The following is an 18,650-nucleotide window of genomic DNA, read 5'->3' on the forward strand; positions in this document are numbered from 1 at the left end:
AGCATAACAAAGACCGCCTACTCCCACCTCCGTAACATCGCCCGTCTCCATCCCTGCCTCAGCTCATCCGCTGCTGAAAATCTGATCCATGCCTTTGTTACCTCTAGACTTGAATATTCCAACCTACTCCTGGCCGGCCTCCCACATTCCACCCTACATAAATTTGAGGTCATCCAAAACTTGGCTGCCCATGGCCTAACTCACACTAAGTCCCATTCACCCATCACCCCATGCTCGCTGACCTACATTGGTCCCCGGTTAAGCAACGCCTCGATTTTAAAATTCTCATTCTTGTTTTCAAATCTCTCCATGACCTTGCCCCTCCCTATCTCTGTAATCTCCTCCAGCCCACAAACCCCTGCGATATCTGCACTCCTCCATTGGTGGCCATGCCTTCAGCTGCCTAGGCCCTAAGCTCTGGAATCCCTCCCTAAACCTCTCCAACTTTCTACCTCTCTCTCCTCCTTTAAGATGCTCCTTAACCTACCTCTTTGAGCAAACCTTTGGTCATCTGCCCTAAGTTCTCCTTATGTGGCTCGGTGTCAAATTTTGTTTTTGACACTCCTGTGAAGTGCCTTGGGATGCTTTACTATGTTAAAGATGCTATATAAATACAAGTTGTTGTTGTTTTTGTTGTAAATGGTTAGAGGGAAAAATGTAAACAGAAATGATTAAATACTGCCTGGAACACAATGAGGCTGACAGTGTAAGGGGTACCATCAATTGTGCTGAAGGCCTCAGGCTTACCATCTGCCCAATGCACTTTGTAGCCTCAATGTGGTGCCACGGCATTGCTGGTGTTATCAGTCTCCGCATAGACAAGCTCATTAAGGCCCATAATGTGTCTGGAGTGACTAAGCTGCACTGGGCGCTGAAGAGAAGGCCCATTGTAAATTTAATTCTCTTTGTGGGTGGTCCTGAAGTTGTTCTCGGGCCATCCAGCCTACCTTTCTTTCACTGATTTTGGACAGGCACTGACAGGCCTGCCCAAGAGGCTTTTCTAAGTCGGAGCTACCAGCAGCCATTTATGTGCTCCTGGTGCAGGAAATCTCACCCACGGTTACCTCAATACACTCTCCATGGGGAGCGCCATGAAATTATGTTAATTAGCTGCCAATCTCGCACTTATGGGCAAAGGTCATTGGTCTGGAAGCAGCCACACAGAGCACCTCAGGAACTGTGGTTGAGTAGAAGCAGCACCAGGACTACGTGATCGAGTTCATTGAATTCCATTATGCAGAAGCCATGGAAACATTATCTGTAGAAAACAACCAGCTGGAGTTCAGTAGTGGGTGTGTCGAGATGAATAAATATTCTGGAGTTACACCCCCTCCGTTACTTCAGGCAATCATGAGAAACTATGCCAAACGCAGAGTTCAGGATAGAGAAAATTGTAATTGGAAGTAGCAGACTTGCTGACCTTTTCTCAGTTCCATTCTCTCTCTTTCATAATTAGCTTTTCTTTCTATAGCTTGCAAACAGCACCCACTGTGCAGTTTATAGTTCAGTTACATTTCTGAATCTGTTAAATTTGGTTGGGGGTGGGGAGTTGTTGGCATTATGCACAATAGTGCCAAATACATTCATCTTTCTCCTGGAATTTGACAAAACAAACAAACTCCTGCATCGCTAAAGGAATTTTAATACAGCTAATCAGCTTGGCATCACTGAAAGTATTGAATTCCCAATGGGAATTATTGCCCCTGGTATTATTACAGTGTTTAAAGGATACACTCTAACAATACTATTAGAAAATTTTACTCAACACACAAGATAAGGTCGATCGGCGCAGGTTGTTTCCAGTAGTTGAGGGGTTAAGAACAAGAGAACACAGATACAAGATTAAATGTAAGATTTAGAACAGAGGGCAGGAGAAACATCTCAGAGTTGTGAGGCTGTGGAATTCACTTTCAGGATTAATGGTTGAGGCAGAAACGATGTCAAAATTCAAGATTAGATTGGATGGATGAATGAAGGAAAGGGGGTTGAAGGGTTATGAGAACAGGACGGGTGAATGTGATTAGAACTGTTGGCTCACGTGGATGGTAAACGCTGACACGGACTGGTTGGGTCAAATGGCCTGTTTCTGTATTGTAACTTCTACGTATCTATGTAAATAACTTATGGATACTAATAAAATGATCTATATACCAATCAGGCCATGTGTTAGCATGGAGAAGAAAGTGAGCTCTTTACTACATACTGTAATATCATTAGTTTCTATCAATAATGCTTATTTAGTGTTCCACCAATGATGCATCTAAACTAATCACTTCTCTTTATTATGCCATCTGTGATGTAAATTTGCTTATTTAAAATAGTTTAACCAACCTATAAAATGCAGAAACATGCATGTATTCAATAAAAGAGACATTAGAAAGCCAACATTTTTTAGTTATGTTGCTTGGACAGTTGACCTTGAACTCTCGAATCTTCAGTGGTTGATTGATTAGGGTTACACTGAGGTAACTCGATAGCTCCTGCTACTGAAATACTGGTGCTGAATTGTGATTTGCCCACTAGACCACATACATCACTAACTCATGTTGACTGCTCACTCCTTGTAAGTATTAAGTGCTCACAAAATAAAAGAAAAAACTGCCGTTGCTGGAAATCGGAAACAAAAACAGCAAATACTGGAAACTCTCAGCAGGGCAGGCAGCGTCTGTAGAGAGAGCAAACACATTAGTGTTTCATGTATAACCCTTCAGCAGAACTGTTCCCAGACTCCTAAATCCAGTGTGTACCAGATTAATGTATAAATACCAGCCTACAAAACTGTTGATCAGAGACAGCCTGCATGGATTTGTGAAAGGTCGATCATGCCTGACAAGCCTGATTGAATTTTTTGAAGAGGTGACTATAGTAGTGGACAGGGGAATGTTATTTATATGGACTTCCTGAAGGCATTTGATAAACTCCCACATAAGAGACTGTTAATTAAGGTAGAAGCCCATGGAATTGAAGGCAAATTATTGACCTGGCTAGGAAATTGGCTGAGTGGCAGGGTGTGACTAGTGGTGTCCCACAGGGATCTCAACAATTCACAGTATTTATTAACGACTTATATGATGGCATAGAAAGCCACATATCCAAATTTGCCGATGACACAAAGATATGCAGCATTGTAGGCAGTGTAGATGAAAGCATAAATTTACAAAGGGATATTGATAGATTAAGTGAATGGCCAAAACTGTGGCAAATGGATTTCAGTGTAGGCAAATGTGAGGTCATCCACTTTGGACCTAAAAAGGATAGAACAGGGTACTTTCTAAATGGTGAAACGCTAAAAACAGTGGCGGTCCAAAGAGACTTGGGCATCCAGGTATATAGATCATTAAAATGTCATGAACAGGTACAGAAAATAATCAAAAAGGCTAGATTAAGATTAAATGTTAATTTTAAATCAGAGATTGATAAGATTTTTGTTAACCGAAGGTATTAAGGGATATGGACCAAAGGCGGGTATATGGAGTTAGGTTTCAGATCAGCCATGATTTTGTTGAAAGGCGAAACAGGCTCAATGGGCTAAATGACCGACTCCTGTTCCTATGTTCCTAAAGTATTCATTAAGAACCATACACACGTCTTCCTCCTCCACACACTCTTTTGGTCTCTAATAGGCCCTACTCTTTCTTTAGTTATCCTCTTGCTCTTTATGTATCTATAAAACATCTTTGGGTTTTCCATGATTTTACTTTCCAATATTTTTTCATGCCCTCTCTTTGCTTTCCTAATTTCCTTTTTAATTTCGCCCCTGCACTTTCTATACTCCTCTAGGCTTTCTGCAGTATTGAGCTCTCGATATCTGACATAAGCTTTCCTTTTTTGTCTTATCCTACCCGGTATGCTTCTTATGTAAAATGCTTTGGGAGGTCCTGAAATGCTCTATATCAATACAAGTTCTTTCTTCCTTTGAAGCCCAGATTATGTGGTGAACTCTTGGCCAAGACTGTGCTTGTCCTGTGTACTGAGCATGTGTAGAGTTAGCCTATGCTGATATTATGTACCAGGGAGATTTGTTGTGTATGGACTTAGGCTATGTTGTGATGCATACCAAACAGATGTGGTGATAAAGTCTCCGAATAAAAGAAAGGCTGACTAAATGCTGATAGCCATCCATCTGGATCTGTTCATAATTCTAACATAAACATGTCAAGTTGTGCCAGGACCCCCTGCAGCATGTGTACATAGGGGAATGCAGCAGAAGTTTGAATTAGAAAGTGTGAGTGAAACTGTTATGTGTACTAATATTGCTACTTGTCTGCCACCAGGATGCTTATAGTGACAGTAAACATAATTAAACAACAACAACTTGCATTTATATAGTGCCTTTAACGTAGTAAAACATCCCACAGCACTTCATAGGAGCATAATCAAAAACGAATTAACTCCAAGCCAATGAAGGAGACATTAGGACAGGTGGCCAAAAGCTTGGTTAAAGAGTGTAATAAAGAAGGAGAGAGTGGTGAGAAGAAGTTTAGGGAGGGAATTCCAGAGCTTAGGGCCTAGACAGCTGAAGGCACGGCCACCAATGGTGGAGTGAAGGAAGTCAAGGATGAGTAAGAGGCCAGAACTGGAGGACCGCAAGTTTAACCGTAAACTTGCATTGGCACAATTATTTAAACATAGTTGTAATGCACGAGAAGGCTGGGTTATACTTTCCTCTGTGATTAAAGTTAAAGAATGAAGGGCCAACCCTGGACAGCAGAAAGGCACTGCCGTTCCTAACACCCAGCATTGCTAAGACACAAATAACAGGGCGTGTGTTGGGATGACATATATTTACGCAGAGGCATTGTGCATCCCATATCACTTCCAGTGGGAAGTCCTGTCAATGGCAGGCGAAGCTGGAGAGACAGCATAACTCCAGAGGAAAATCTGTCCTGAATTGTTTACTAAATTGTTGCAAACTAAGGGCTCTTTAATCATATAAATGTCTCCTATTATGACTAAAACATCAATTATACTAAATAGTTGGACGTGGACCTGACTGAAATTAGACAGCTGCAAATTCTCACATTAGGTGCCAGCATAATCTGTGTGTTTTGAGTCACTGATTACATAAATTTAATATAGGGCCATAATTTGCGGCCCCTACGGGTGCGTACGAGGTGCACACGTGCCCGTAGGGACCGCGCAAGTTCCAGGATTTCGTGCATGAGCGCATGCGCGACAACCCAGAACTTGCGATCTGTCAAGAATCCCCGGGAAAAGAGCCTCTGCGGGCATAGAGTTGGGCTGCCCAGCGAATGCCTGTGAAATTCTAATGCCATCGTAAGAGTTTAAAAAACAGAAAAATAAAATTTTATCAATAATTTATACATTTAAAAACCTGTGAAATAGGGTAAGTTTATTTTAGCCCCTTTAAAACATGTAAATTTATTTTTCAAAAATTAAATTTTTGTTTAAAATATTTAATTAATGCCATTTTAATTAATTTTAAATATGTGACTTTTTTATTTATTTGAAGTGTAGGTGTATTTTTGCAGTATTCCCATTCATACTTATGAGGATTCCGGACATACAGAATCCTCATAAGTATGAATGGGGATCCCTTCTTTCATTGGTTGGGCCGGTCCACATGATAGCATTGCTGGTAAAGGAGGGGATTAATGCAATGGAAAGGAAGGATATTAACTCGGATGAAACGGAATCTGTATGGGTAGAAATGAGAAATAGCAAGGGGAGGAAAACGTTAGTGGGTGTGATATATAGGCCTCCAAATAGTAATATGGAGGTGAGGGAAGGCATAAAAAGGGAAATTAGAGAAGCGTGCGATAAGAGCACAGCTGTCAGCATGGGTGACTTTAATTTACATATTGATTGGACTACCCAAATTAGTAAAAATTCTGAGGAGGAGGAATTCCTGGAATGTTTTCAGGACGGTTATCTGGACCAATATGTCGAGGAGCCGACTCGAGATCAGGCCATTTTAGACTGGGTATTGTGCAATGAGAAGGGACTTATCAGCAATCTTCTTGTACGAGGCCCCTTGGGTCAGAGCGATCATAATATGATCGAGCTCTCAGTCGAGATGGAGAGTGAGGAAATTGAATCAGAGACTAAGGTCCAGAACTTAAATAAAGGGAATTACGAGGGTATGAGACGGGAATTGGGTAAGATTGATTGGGTGGTGTTTCTGGGGGGATTGACAGTGGATAGACAATGGCAAGCATTCAAAGATAGAATGGAAGAATTCCAGAACATGTTTATACCGGTTTGGCATAAAAATAAACCTAAAAAGGTGACTCAACCGTGGATAACGAGGGAAATTAGGGACAGCATAAAATCAAAAAAAAGGGCATATCAACTGGCAAAAAAAAGCACCAGACCGGAAGATTGGGGGCAGTACAGGATACAGCAAAAGAGGACAAAGGGATTAATCAGGAAGGGGAAAATAGAATACGAAAGTAAACTTGCAGCAAACATAAAGACAGACTGCAAAAGCTTTTATCGGTATATCAGGAGGAAAAGACTGGTAAAATCCCAAGTCGGTCCCTTGCAGTCCGATTCGGGAGAATATATAATGGAGAATAAGGAAATGGCAGACCAATTAAACTCATACTTTGGTTCTGTATTCACAAAGGAGGACACAAATAACCTCCCAGGAATATCGGCAAACATAGGGACTAATGAGAGGGAGGAGCTGACAGAAATTAGTATCTCTAGGGATATGGTGTTGGGTAAGTTGAGGGGACTGAAGGCCGACAAATCCCCGGGGCCTGATAAACTACATCCTAGGGTACTTAAGGAGGTGGCCCTGGAGATAGCAGATGCTCTAAGGATCATCTTCCGGAACTCCATTGACTCGGGAACAGTACCCGTGGATTGGAGGGTAGCTAATGTTACCCCAATATTTAAAAAGGGGGGTAGAGAGAAAGCAGGGAATTATAGACCAGTAAGCCTTACATCGGTTGTGGGCAAAATGCTAGAGTCCATTATTAACGATAAAATAGCAGAGCACTTGACAAATGGGGAAAGGATCGGACAGAGTCAACATGGATTTACAAAGGGTAAATCGTGTTTGACTAATCTGCTGGAATTTTTTGAGGAAGTAACTGGTAAAATAGATAAGGGAGAGCCAGTGGATGTGGTGTACCTTGACTTCCAGAAAGCCTTCGATAAGGTTCCACACAAAAGATTATCATGCAAAATTAAGGCTCATGGGATTGGGGGCAAAGTATTAACGTGGATAGAGAACTGGCTGGCGGATAGAAAACAGAGAGTTGGAATAAACGGCTCGTTTTCGGAGTGGCAGGCAGTGACCAGCGGGGTGCCGCAAGGATCTGTCCTGGGACCCCAGCTGTTCACAATATATATAAATGATCTGGATCAGGGAATTGGATGCAATATTTCCAAATTCACTGACGACACTAAACTAGGAGGAGGGGTGGGCTCTGATGAGGATGTCAGGAGGCTACAGTGCGATTTGGACAGGTTGGGGGAATGGGCGGATACGTGGCAGATGCACTATAATGTGGATAAATGCGAGGTTATCCACTTTGGGGGTAAAAACAGGAGGGTAGATTATTATCTAAATGGCAATAGATTGGGAGATGGGGAAGTGCAGAGGGACCTGGGTGTTCTTGTGCACCAGTCACTGAAGGAGAGCATGCAGGTGCAACAGGCGATTAAGAAGGCAAATGGTATGTTGGCCTTCATATCAAGGGGGTTCGAGTATAGGAATAGGGATACCTTACTACAGCTGTACAAGGTGCTGGTGAGACCGCATCTGGAGTATTGTGTACAGTTTTGGTCGCCCCATCTGCGGAAGGATGTTCTTGCCATGGAAAGAGTGCAACGGCGATTCACCAGGCTGATACCTGGAATGGCGGGAATGACCTACGAAGAGAGATTAAATAGTTTGGGCTTGTACTCACTGGAGTTTAGAAGATTGAGAGGGGATCTCATCGAAACATATAAAATTATGGCAGGCCTGGACAGGCTGAATTCAGAGAGAATGTTTCCAATGGCCGGGGAGCACAGAACCAGGGGCCACAGTCTAAAAATAGCAGGCAAATCATTTAAAACAGAGATGAGGAAGAATTTCTTCACTCAAAGAGTGGTGAGCCTGTGGAATTCCCTGCCACAGAGGGCTGTGAAGGCTAATTCAATAAATATTTTCAAGAGAGAATTGGATATATTTCTGAAGGCTAAGGGGATTAAGGGTTACGGAGAAAAGGCGGGGACGGGGTACTGAACTGGTAAGATCAGCTATGATCTCAGACGAAGATCAGCCATGATCTCATTGAATGGCGGAGCAGGCTCGAAGGGCCGAATGGCCTACTCCTGTTCCTATCTCTATGTTTCTATGTTTCTCTATGTTTCTATGTTTCTATCCCAGGGGCACTTGCGAACTGCTTGCCCCCCTGGGATATATGGGCCTCTACCCACGGGTACCCGGAGTGGCCCAGGACCGCGAGTCTCCATAACTCCTGGACCACCAGGTACGCGGGCATTTTATTTGCAGATCAGAGGCAATTCCCCGCAGGGAGCCTCCGACCGCAAATTCAGGGCCATAAATTTAATGATCATTTGTACTCTACAGACAGCTTCAATCATGCTTTGGCATAATGGGATTGATCTTTTCATTTTTGGCATACAATTGACTAGGAGAAAACAATATTTCAAGTCACTTTTCAGCCAATCAAAGGCCAGTTTTTTGTAAGTTCAAAAAATGGACAACAGAAGTGACGAGAATAAACAGAACAGGGAAGGAAAGTCTTTTTTTAGCGAAAATGAGCTGGAATAGATTGATTAGATTAGATTAGTCAGAATAAGCTAGAATGTGAAAGTAGGAAATTAGGATGAGCAGAAGTGAAATATCTAAAATATTTTTGTTTATATTTAAAATTGTGTTTAAAATTTGTGGATTATTACAATAATAGAGCTGTGCATTTGATGAGCTGTATTACTGTAGTATTAGTATTTATTACTGTAGTATTAGTATTTATTACTGCAGTGTTAGTATTTATTACTGTAGTATTGGTATTTATTACTGTAGTATTGGTATTTATTACTGCAGTATTAGTATTTATTACTGTAGTATTAGTATTTATTACTGCAGTATTAGTATTTATTACTGTAGTATTAGTATTTATTACTGTAGTATTAGTATTTATTACTGCAGTATTAGTATTTATTACTGCAGTATTAGTATTTATTACTGTAGTATTAGTATTTATTACTGCAGTATTAGTATTTATTACTAGCTAACATGCCATTAATCCTTTGCACCTTTGACATCTGTAAAAGCCTCACACAGGGAACCTTGTCAAATAGCTTCTGAAAATCCAGGTAAACAATATGCCATGAATGGTGCTTATCTATTATCTCAGTTACCTTCTCAAAGAATTCCAGTAATTTAACTAGGCATTATTTCTTGATAGTGAAACAAACTACAGTACTCTGCACTCTTTAGCACTTCACCCAATGGCAGATATAAAACTTGGTTTATCCTCTCATTTTAATTAATTTTTCAACTATCAAATAATATTTTCTAGCCTTGGAGTGCAAACCATGTACTTATCAAGCCACTAAAAGTATTAATCAAGCTTAGCTATGCTGACTTCATTGATGTGTTTAGGGTGTACCGGATCCATCTGGTACCTTGTGTACCGCCCTTTGAGTTTCTCCGCGACTAGGTCAAGTGATTTGGTGTGGCATGACAGATCGTATGACTTTCAAAACGTATTATATTTAATGTAATTTACTGCTGAGTACCAAAGTGTCCCGGAGGCAATCTGAAGCAAGCACTGAACATACTGGGCCTGAATTTTCTGTAATGATGTGCTTGACGTGCTCTCCGTTCATTCTGCACTATATTTGCGCTGCAAATTGCTGGAACGTCGATCCGTTTAGGGCGTAGCGAGCTCAATGATGAACCAGGGACCTCATGGTCAGCGCCGCCAATGGCCTACCCCGCAGACGAACCACACAGCATTGTAAAGAGCTGAGAAGAGTCTTGAGTCTGCAGCTTGAGTCGTGGCACTGGGAGGTAAGTGAGCTGCCAACTTTTGAACTCACCTTAAATCAACTTTGAAAAGTTAATTTCTGTTAAAAAAAAGTCGTAAAATACTGTAAAAAATTATCTCCAGTATTTGCACTTTCCTTTTTCCACAGAGACATCTCAATTTAGACCTGCAGCAATATGGATATTGGTTTAGGCAAGCCGATGGATTGAACGGCACAAATGTTCCAGCAAACTGTGGCGTAATGCAGCTTATGGCGTATCTGTTATTTGCTGTAACGTTTATGTATTAATAATGGCGCATGCCATTAGTGCGTCATTACTATGGCGTGAGTTCTTAGAAATTTCAGGCCCATTTATTATATTTCTATGCAGGATGTTGCTTAAAGGTCTTTAACACAGTCTATTTTCCAAATAGCTTAACAATTTTGCTTATCCTACTTGTTACTCTCTGCAATCCATCTTTTTATTTTCCTCTTACTCTTTCCTGTACTTAATTTATTACTCCCAGCTCCTGGCTCTCTTTATTCATTTCTACTTTATCTTGTAAAATAAATAACAGCCTCAGCAGAATATTATAGTCCAAAATTTGCAATGTCAGCCAAGTTGGGTTGGGCCCACCCTTAACATAAGCAAGCATATGTTGGCAGAAGATAGGGTTGGCCTCAATAAATTTTGAGAGTTTACTCCCTTCTCCCAGGGTATGAAAAATACGCACAGCGAGCCTGACCAGCAGTGTGCTTGCCTGGAGTGGGAAATACAGAGAGGCAGCAGCTCTCAAAGGGTTGCTTTTACCCTTAAAGAGGGGGGTGGGGGGTTAGCGGTGAGGAAAGCTCTACTTTCAGTGGAAGAACACTGACAAACTTTAGAAAAAATTGTTATGCCTGTATAGAGCTAAAGAAATGTCTTCAAGCAGGACGATAAGGATACCCGCCCATTCACTGAGGATTTCTCGGAGGCTGTACCTTAGAAGGTGTAGTAAATGGCGGTGACCCTTTTTGGAGCAGAAGGCGACCTTCTTGTAAAAATGAGTCCAAGCTGTTGGGTGTAGGTCATGCAGAGAGTGAATTCAGTTTCTCAGGGTACGGGAGCAAATTCTCCAGAAGGTTTCCTGCCCGATGGCCAGCTTGATTGGCAGGCTGGCTGCCTGTTGGGTGGGAAAGCAGCTGGTGAGCAGTTGGCAGATAAGTCGGAGATCGCACGGGGGAGTCGGAAAACGCAAGGGATGTAGGGGCAATTGGAGCTCATGGTGAGCAGTTGAAGATCACGGAGAGTAGTTGGAGATCATTGTATTTTTTTATTCATTCATGGGATGTGTGTGTCGCTGGCAAGGCCAACATTTATTGCCCATCCCCAATTGCATTTGAGAAAGTGGCGGTGAGCCACTTTTTTGAACAACAATACAACTTGTATTTATATAGTGCCTTTAACGTAATAAAACATCTCAAAGCGCTTCACAGGAGCGTTATAAAACAAAACTTGACACCGAGCCACATAAGGAGATATTAGGGCAGATGCTTGGTTAAAGATTTAGGTTTTAAGGAGCGTCTTAAAGGAGGAAAGAGAGGTAGAGAGTTGGAATGGTTTAGGGAGGGAATTTCAGAGCTTAGGGCCTCGGCAGCTGAAGGCACGGCCATCAATAATTGAGCAATTATAATCGGGGATACACAAGAGGCCAGAATTAGAGGAGCGCAGATATCTCGGAGGGTTGTGAGGCTGAAGGAGATTACAGAGATAGGGCGGGGCGAGGCCATGGAGGAATTTGAAAATGGATGAGAATATTAAAATCAAGGCATTGCTTAACCGGGAGCCAATGTAGGTCAGCGAGCACAGTGGTGATAGGTGAACGGGATTTGGTGTGAGTTAGTACACGGGCAGCAGAGATTTGGATGACCTCAAGCTTACGTAGGGTAGAACGTGGGAGGCCGGCCAGGAGTGCATTGGAATAGTCAAGTCTAGAGGTAACAAATGCAAGGATGAGGGTTTCAGCAGCGGATGAGCTGAGGCAGCGGCGGTGTTTGGCGATGTTACAGAGTGGAAATAGGCGGTCTTAGTGATGGAGTGGATATGTGGTCAGAAGCTCATCTCGAGGTCAAGTATGACACCAAGGTTGCGAACAGTCAGGTTTAGTCTCAGACAGATGCCAGGGAGAGGGATGGAGTCAGTGGCTAGGGAACGGAGTTTGTTGTGGGGACCGAAAACAATGGCTTTGGCCTTCCCAATATTTAATTGGAGGAAATTTCTGCTCATCCAGTACTGGATGTCGGACAACTTAGAGACAGTGGAGGGGTCGAGAAAGGTGGTGGTGAGGTAGAGCTGGGTGTTGTCAGCGTACATGTGGAACCTGACACTGTGGGTTTGATTTTGCCATTGCGGGTGGGCTGGGGCATGTCAGGTGGTTTTCATGTCAGGACCCCGACTCCGATGTGGTGGGAAAAAAGTGCAATTTTGCCCTAATTGGGCAGCGTGTGGAAACCCCTGGCCCAATGAGTCTTTTCATACAGAAAGTTGCCTCCGATGACGTCATCAATGCTGCTGGATTTAAGGCCTGCAAGCAGCCTTGCTTCTTCTGGAGACTGGAAACATTTATGCCCATTGTCGTGATCGCTTCATTCAGCAACTATGTCCAGCAGTAGGCCAAAGTGTGCTCCAAGGTTCGATGAAGCCTCCCTCCAAGCTCTGGTGGAGGGAGCAAGATCAAATAAGGAGGTGCTCTTCCCTTCCTCAGGGAGGAAAAAGCCTCCCCAGCAGACTAAAGCTGTGTGGCTGCAAATGGCCCAGGAGGTCAACTCAATCTCTATGTGCCGCAGAACCTGGCTGCAGTGCAGGAAGAGGTTTCATGACTTTCTCCGCACAGGAAATGTGAGTATGACTTTCCCATCACGCTCTATCTGATCCCCATCACCTCTCCTCACCAGCACTCTGCTTTGCCAACCTTTTCCTCCACATCCCACTTGAAACTGACATCGCTGCAACCTTACCTATTCCCTCTCTCTCTATGGTCACATTCACTTAACTATTCTACCATGTAGCCCTCACACTCCCTATCACTGTGATGCAACAACAACAACATAGAAACATAGAAGATAGGAGCAGGAGTAGGCCATTCGGCCCTTCGAGCCTGCTCCGCCATTCAACGAGATCATGGCTGATCATCCAAACCCTAGCACCCAGTCCCTACACCGACAGCCATCCCACCCAAGCCCTATCCCCGTAACCCCGTAACCCCACGTATTTAATCCCCCCTAACACTAAGGGTCAATTTTTTATCATGGCCAATCAACCTAACCCGCACATCTTTGGACTGTGGGAGGAAACCGGAGCACCCGGAGGAAAACCACGCAAACACGGGGAGAATGTGCAAACTCCACACAGACAGTCACCCGAGGCCGGATTTGAACCCGGGTCTCTGGCGCTGTGAAGCAACAGTGCTAACCACTATGCCACCGTGCTGCCCAACAACTTACAACACACAGGGAGGGCCCTTTGTCTCCTTCTAAGCATCTATGCTATGAATTCTCTACACTCACTCCTTCATTCTCACTCAAACTCCACGTGTGTCCCTCATTGAAGGAAAAGAGAGCCCACAATGAGAGGGAAAGAGCGAGGACAGGAGGAGGGCCACCCTCAGTAGCTCAGCTCACCACCTCGAAGGAGGCGGCCTTGGAACTCACCGGTGTTGCGTCTGTACCTTTCTACCTAGACACAATAAGAACTCAGCACTCAGAGATTCAAACATGAAGTGCTTTATTCAAAAGAAGGTTCTGGAGAGAGTACCGAACAAAGAGAACTAAAACTTAACCAAGAGAACAACCCCAACCATTTATCTGCTGTGACAGCGCCACCGCAGGTGGGAGGAGAACACACAATACATAACATATTCCTCCCCTCTTAAATGAAAGGTCCATATTATTCCTCAACAGGTAAGTTACTTTCAATGCACTCAACTAACCAAGGGTAGAGGTAGATTGCCTCAAACCCTGACTTTACCCTGGGGTTTATTCTGCCCCAGTCTTGCGGGTAAGTCACTAAGCCTACAGATCCAAGCGTCTTGGAGGCCGCCGCTCTCTGACAGGATACCGGCGGTCATCGCTGGCTTCCACAGCAGTAGGCATTGACACAGGCCTAGATAAAGAAGGTGCCTGTGTCAGTCGAAAGTCAGGAGTTTGCACAGGTGGAACAGTCTCTTTGACTTCCTGCGTTGGAGAAGAGCACTGTGGCAAAGGATGCTGGTTTGCGGTATCATCAGTAAACTGTTCAGGCCAACCAGCGTTGGAGCCTCTGTGGCTGTCTCTGCTCCTAGCAACAGTTGATCTGTGTGTCTTCTCCAGACGACGTCCTCGGCAGTCTCAACCCTGTAAGACACAGGGCCCGTCTGCACGATCACCGTAGCAGGAATCCATTTCGGTCCAGTGTTGTAGTTTCGAGCGAGGACGTGCTCTCCAGGATGAAACCATCTCTCCTTGGCTCTTTTCTCTCTCTTTTCAACTTGAGCTTGTTGTTGATGATGGACAACCTGCTCTGCCCTTGGAGGTTTGAGTAAGTCAAAGCTTGTCTGCAACTGCCTCTTCATTATGAGCGAAGCGGGGGAAGTTTTGGTTGTGGCATGCGGTTCGTTCCTGTAGGACAACAGGAAGCTGTCCAGACGTTGGTGGATTGAGCCCTGACCTTGCGATGCCTTCAAGGCGTGCTTCAAAGTTTGCACAAACCTTTCTGCCAGGCCGTTAGTAGAGGGATGATAGGGCACAGACCTGATGTGTTGGACACCATTCACATGCAGGAAGGTTGCAAACTCCTGTGATACAAATTGTGGACCGTTGTCACTTACGAGCTGTTCCGGTGAGCCATAACGGCTGAACATCTCACCAAGTTTCTCAATTGTTTTCTCTGCCATGGTAGACCTCATCACAGCGACCTCCGGCCACTTGCTACGAGTGTCCACAACCACCATACACATCTTCTCTTCGAAAGGACCGGCGAAGTCCACATGTAATCGCTGCCACACTTCTTCAGGCCAATCCCAGGGGTGTAGGGTTGCCAGCTGTGGAACAGCCCGGACCCTTTGACATGGGGAACATGCTTTGGCTTTCTCCTCAATATTTCCAACGAGACCTGGCCACCAGAAGTAGCTTCTTGCCATTTCCTCCATCCCACTGTGGCCTGTATGAAGTTGTTGCAGTATCTGTTCCCTCAGAGGTGGCGGAATGATGACACGGCGTCCCCAAAGAAGACAACCTGCCTAGACGGAGAGCTCATTTCTTTTGGAAACGTAAGGTTTCAAACTAGGAGAATCTCCTATAGCTCTCCCTCGAATGACATCGTCCATTTCCTCAGACAGGACTGGATCGTTGCGGGTGTACCTTCGCACCTGAACTGCAGTGACAGGTGCTCCTTCCACTTGTCTAAAGTAGAAGATGTCTATCTGACGAGGCTCTGGGGGAGTAACAGGCAAGGGCAGCCTCGAGAGACCATCTGCGTTGCCGTGCAAGTCTGATTTGCGATATTTGATGTCGTATGTGTGTCCTGACAACAGTAAAGCCCACCTTTGCATCCTGCTTGCAGCAAGAGACGGATTTCCGGTGTGGGGCCTGAAGATTGAAGTCAATGGACAGTGGTCCGTCAGGAGTGTGAACATTCTTATAAACAGTTACTGATGAAATTTTCGAATTTCAAAAATGATTCCCAAGGCCTAGCGCCCAATCGGCGCATAGTTACTCTCGGCCTTGTTCAAGTTGCGTGATGCGAAGGCGATAGGTTTCTCTTCCCCAAAAGGCATGATGTGGGATATGACTGCTCCCACACCATATGGTGATGCATCACATGCTAGCTGCATGGGTAGCTTTGGGTCGAAGTGTGCCAGGACCTCCGACTTCAGCAATGCTTTCTTTGCTTGGGTGAAAGCTTCGTTGCACAGTTCAGTCCATTTCCATGTTTTGCCTTGACATAGCAAATGATGTAGCGGCTTCAGCAATGTTGCTAAGTCTGGAATAAACTTCCCATAGTAGTTAAGTAGCCCCAGAAATGAACGTAACTGGCTCACATTCTGGGTTGCTGCGGCCTCCGCGATCGCCTTGACCTTTGACGGCGCCTTATGCAGGCCAGTAGCGTAAATCACATGCCCCAGGTACTCAACTGAAGACTGAAAGAATTCACATTTGTCCTTACGAACTCTGAGTCCGTACTCTTTCAGTCGCTGTAGTGTCGCATCCAAGTTCAGAAGATGATCCTCCTCATTTGCCCCAGTGACAAGGATGTCGTCCAGGTAGCACTGGACTCCTGGCAGTCCACTCAAAATCTGATCCATTGCCCTTTGGAATAGAGCAGGGGCCGACGTAATTCCAAACGGAAGGCAGCAGTACCTGTATAGCCCCTTGTGTGTCACAATTGTCAGCAACTCCTTTGATTTGTCATCGACATGCATTTGTAGATAAGTCTGGCATAAGTCTATTTTGCTGAACTTTTGCTCTCCGGCCAGGCCCGTAAACAGATCACCAATGAGGGGAAGAGGGTACTGTTCTGCAAACAGCACCAGGTTAATAGTCACTTTAAAATCCCCGCAGATTCGAATAGATCCATCCTTTTTCTGGACAGGAACAATGGGTCTCCAGGACTCCATTCTCGACTAAGGCCTCCAAGTTAGCCTCAACTTTTGGCCTAATTGCATAGGGTACAGGTCGGGCTTTGTGAAACTTCGGCTTGCTGTCAGGTTTAATGTCCAGTCTCACGCTGATCTTTTTCATGCTCCCAAGTTCACCATTGAAGAGTTCTGCATGTTTGTTTAAAACTGCAGTCAGACCTGACTCCCCTTTTGACATCATGCGGACTGCAGGCCAGTCCAGCGTGATTTTCTCTAGCCACGCACATCCCAGTAGAGATGGGTAATTTCCCTTTACCACATATAGTGGCAGTTTCGCAGTCTGTCCGTTCAATTTAACTGTCACCTCAATGGCGCCTCTCATGGCCACAGGTTTGCCGGTATACGTCTTTAGCACAATGTTTGTTGGCTGAAGGGTAAGATGCTTTAGCATTTTGTTGTAGACAGTGTCTGAAACAAGGGACACAGCCACGCCTGTGTCCACTTCCATCCGCACTGATTGTCCCTCCACCAGTGGTGACACCCAGTAGCCATTTGGACCACCTGCAACCGTCTGTATGTGCACCTCTTCCTCCTCAGAGGTGTCGCTCCCCTCTGTTTTGCTTGTTCCATCATGAACACACTGAATGAACACTCTTTTTCTTCTCTTGTCCAAACACAGACATTTTGCTTTCATGCTTCCCAGCTCTGTCTGTTCTTTTTTTACCTCTACAGGCACGTTCAATGTGACCCTTTTTGCCACAATTTCTGCATTCCAGCTCCGTACACCAGCAGTCATTAGCATGATGGCCCGTTTTCCCACAACGGTAACATGTGCCGTTCCGCGCCCTTTTAGGCTCAGACGACACCTTGTGAACTCTCCCTGTTGAACTCAACTGGTGAGCCTCCTTTTCCGCCATCTCCATGGAGACACTAACATCAATGGCCTTTTCAAGAGTAAGGTTGTCCTCAGTAAGAAGGCGCTTCTGTGTGGCTGCACTTTGCAGACCACACACAAGTCTGTCTCTAATGGTGTCATTCAGCACCTCCTTGAACTTGCAGTGTTCTGACAACCTTTTTAAAGCAGCAATAAACATCGTCACTGATTCCCCCTCCTCTTGATTCTGTTTGTGAAATCTAAATCTCTCAGCAATAACCAGAGGTTTTGGTGAGAAATGTGCTCCAAAAATTTCCAATAGTTGTTTATATGTTTTAGTTCCTGGCTTACCTGGCTGTACAAGGCTGCGAAGTAAATTGAATGTCTTTGCCCCCATTATACTCAAAAAGGCAGGCACAACCTTTTCGTTTGCCACCGCATTCGCCAAAACAAAATAGTCAAAACGTTCTGTATAAGCGCTCCATTGCTCAACATTTTCATCAAAATCACCAATGTTTCCTAATATAGTAGCCATCTCATGTTTCAAATTTTAATTTCTGTTTACTCACTGCACCCGTAATGTTAATGTGATGCTGCAATCTCTGTTCCGAGTGTTTTGTAGTTGAAAACAAGAAAGTTCCCACAACGCAGATTCATCCGATCCTCGTCGCCACTTTGTTGTGTCTATACTTTTCTACCTAGACACAATAAGAACTCAGAACTCAGAGATTCAAACATGAAGTGCTTTATTCAAAAGAAGGTTCTGGAGAGAGTACCGAACAAAGAGAACTAAAACTTAACCAAGAGAACAACCCCAACCATTTATCTGCTGTGACAGCACCACTGCAGGTGGGAGGAGAACACACAATACATAACAACCGGTGTCGAGGAAGATTCACAAGTGGGGGATGGACAGACGGGCGCATCACAGCAAGCTGGTGACAGAATAGTTTGGCATCTCTCTCTTTGACATTGTATGAGTCACTGATAATGATTCTGATGCTGTAACAGATTGACTTATGATCATCTGCACAATTCAATGTGCGTGCAACCTTTATCTGACATCTTTAACGCTTCCCTTTACTCCGCCACAGGACCCTCGACAGCCCCCGTCCCCACTGTCCAGGAGGAACAGCCTGAGCTTCAAGACTCCTCAGAGGAAGCTGCAACGTCTGAGGGCGTAGCGTCAGCAGAATTCAGCACACCCAGCACCAGAGCAGACACTC

The 18,650-nt window shown here is 44.4% G+C and overlaps 1 long non-coding RNA gene across 1 annotated transcript; it reads right to left on the reverse strand.

Moving 5' to 3' along the window:
• Positions 1 to 1,624: 1,624 nt before the first annotated feature.
• LOC147120123 (uncharacterized) lies at positions 1,625 to 11,118 on the reverse strand. The gene is made up of 2 exons (XR_015077848.1): positions 10,939 to 11,118; positions 1,625 to 2,665 (listed from the first exon to the last, which is right to left on the reverse strand). It is a non-coding gene; the product is annotated as an uncharacterized LOC147120123 (long non-coding RNA).
• Positions 11,119 to 18,650: the final 7,532 nt, after the last annotated feature.

Source organism: Somniosus microcephalus, chromosome 4 (assembly GCF_052327205.1).
Source record: "Somniosus microcephalus isolate GS21.2 chromosome 4, FLI_Smic_1.0, whole genome shotgun sequence".
Classification (NCBI taxonomy): Eukaryota; Metazoa; Chordata; class Chondrichthyes; order Squaliformes; family Somniosidae; genus Somniosus; species Somniosus microcephalus.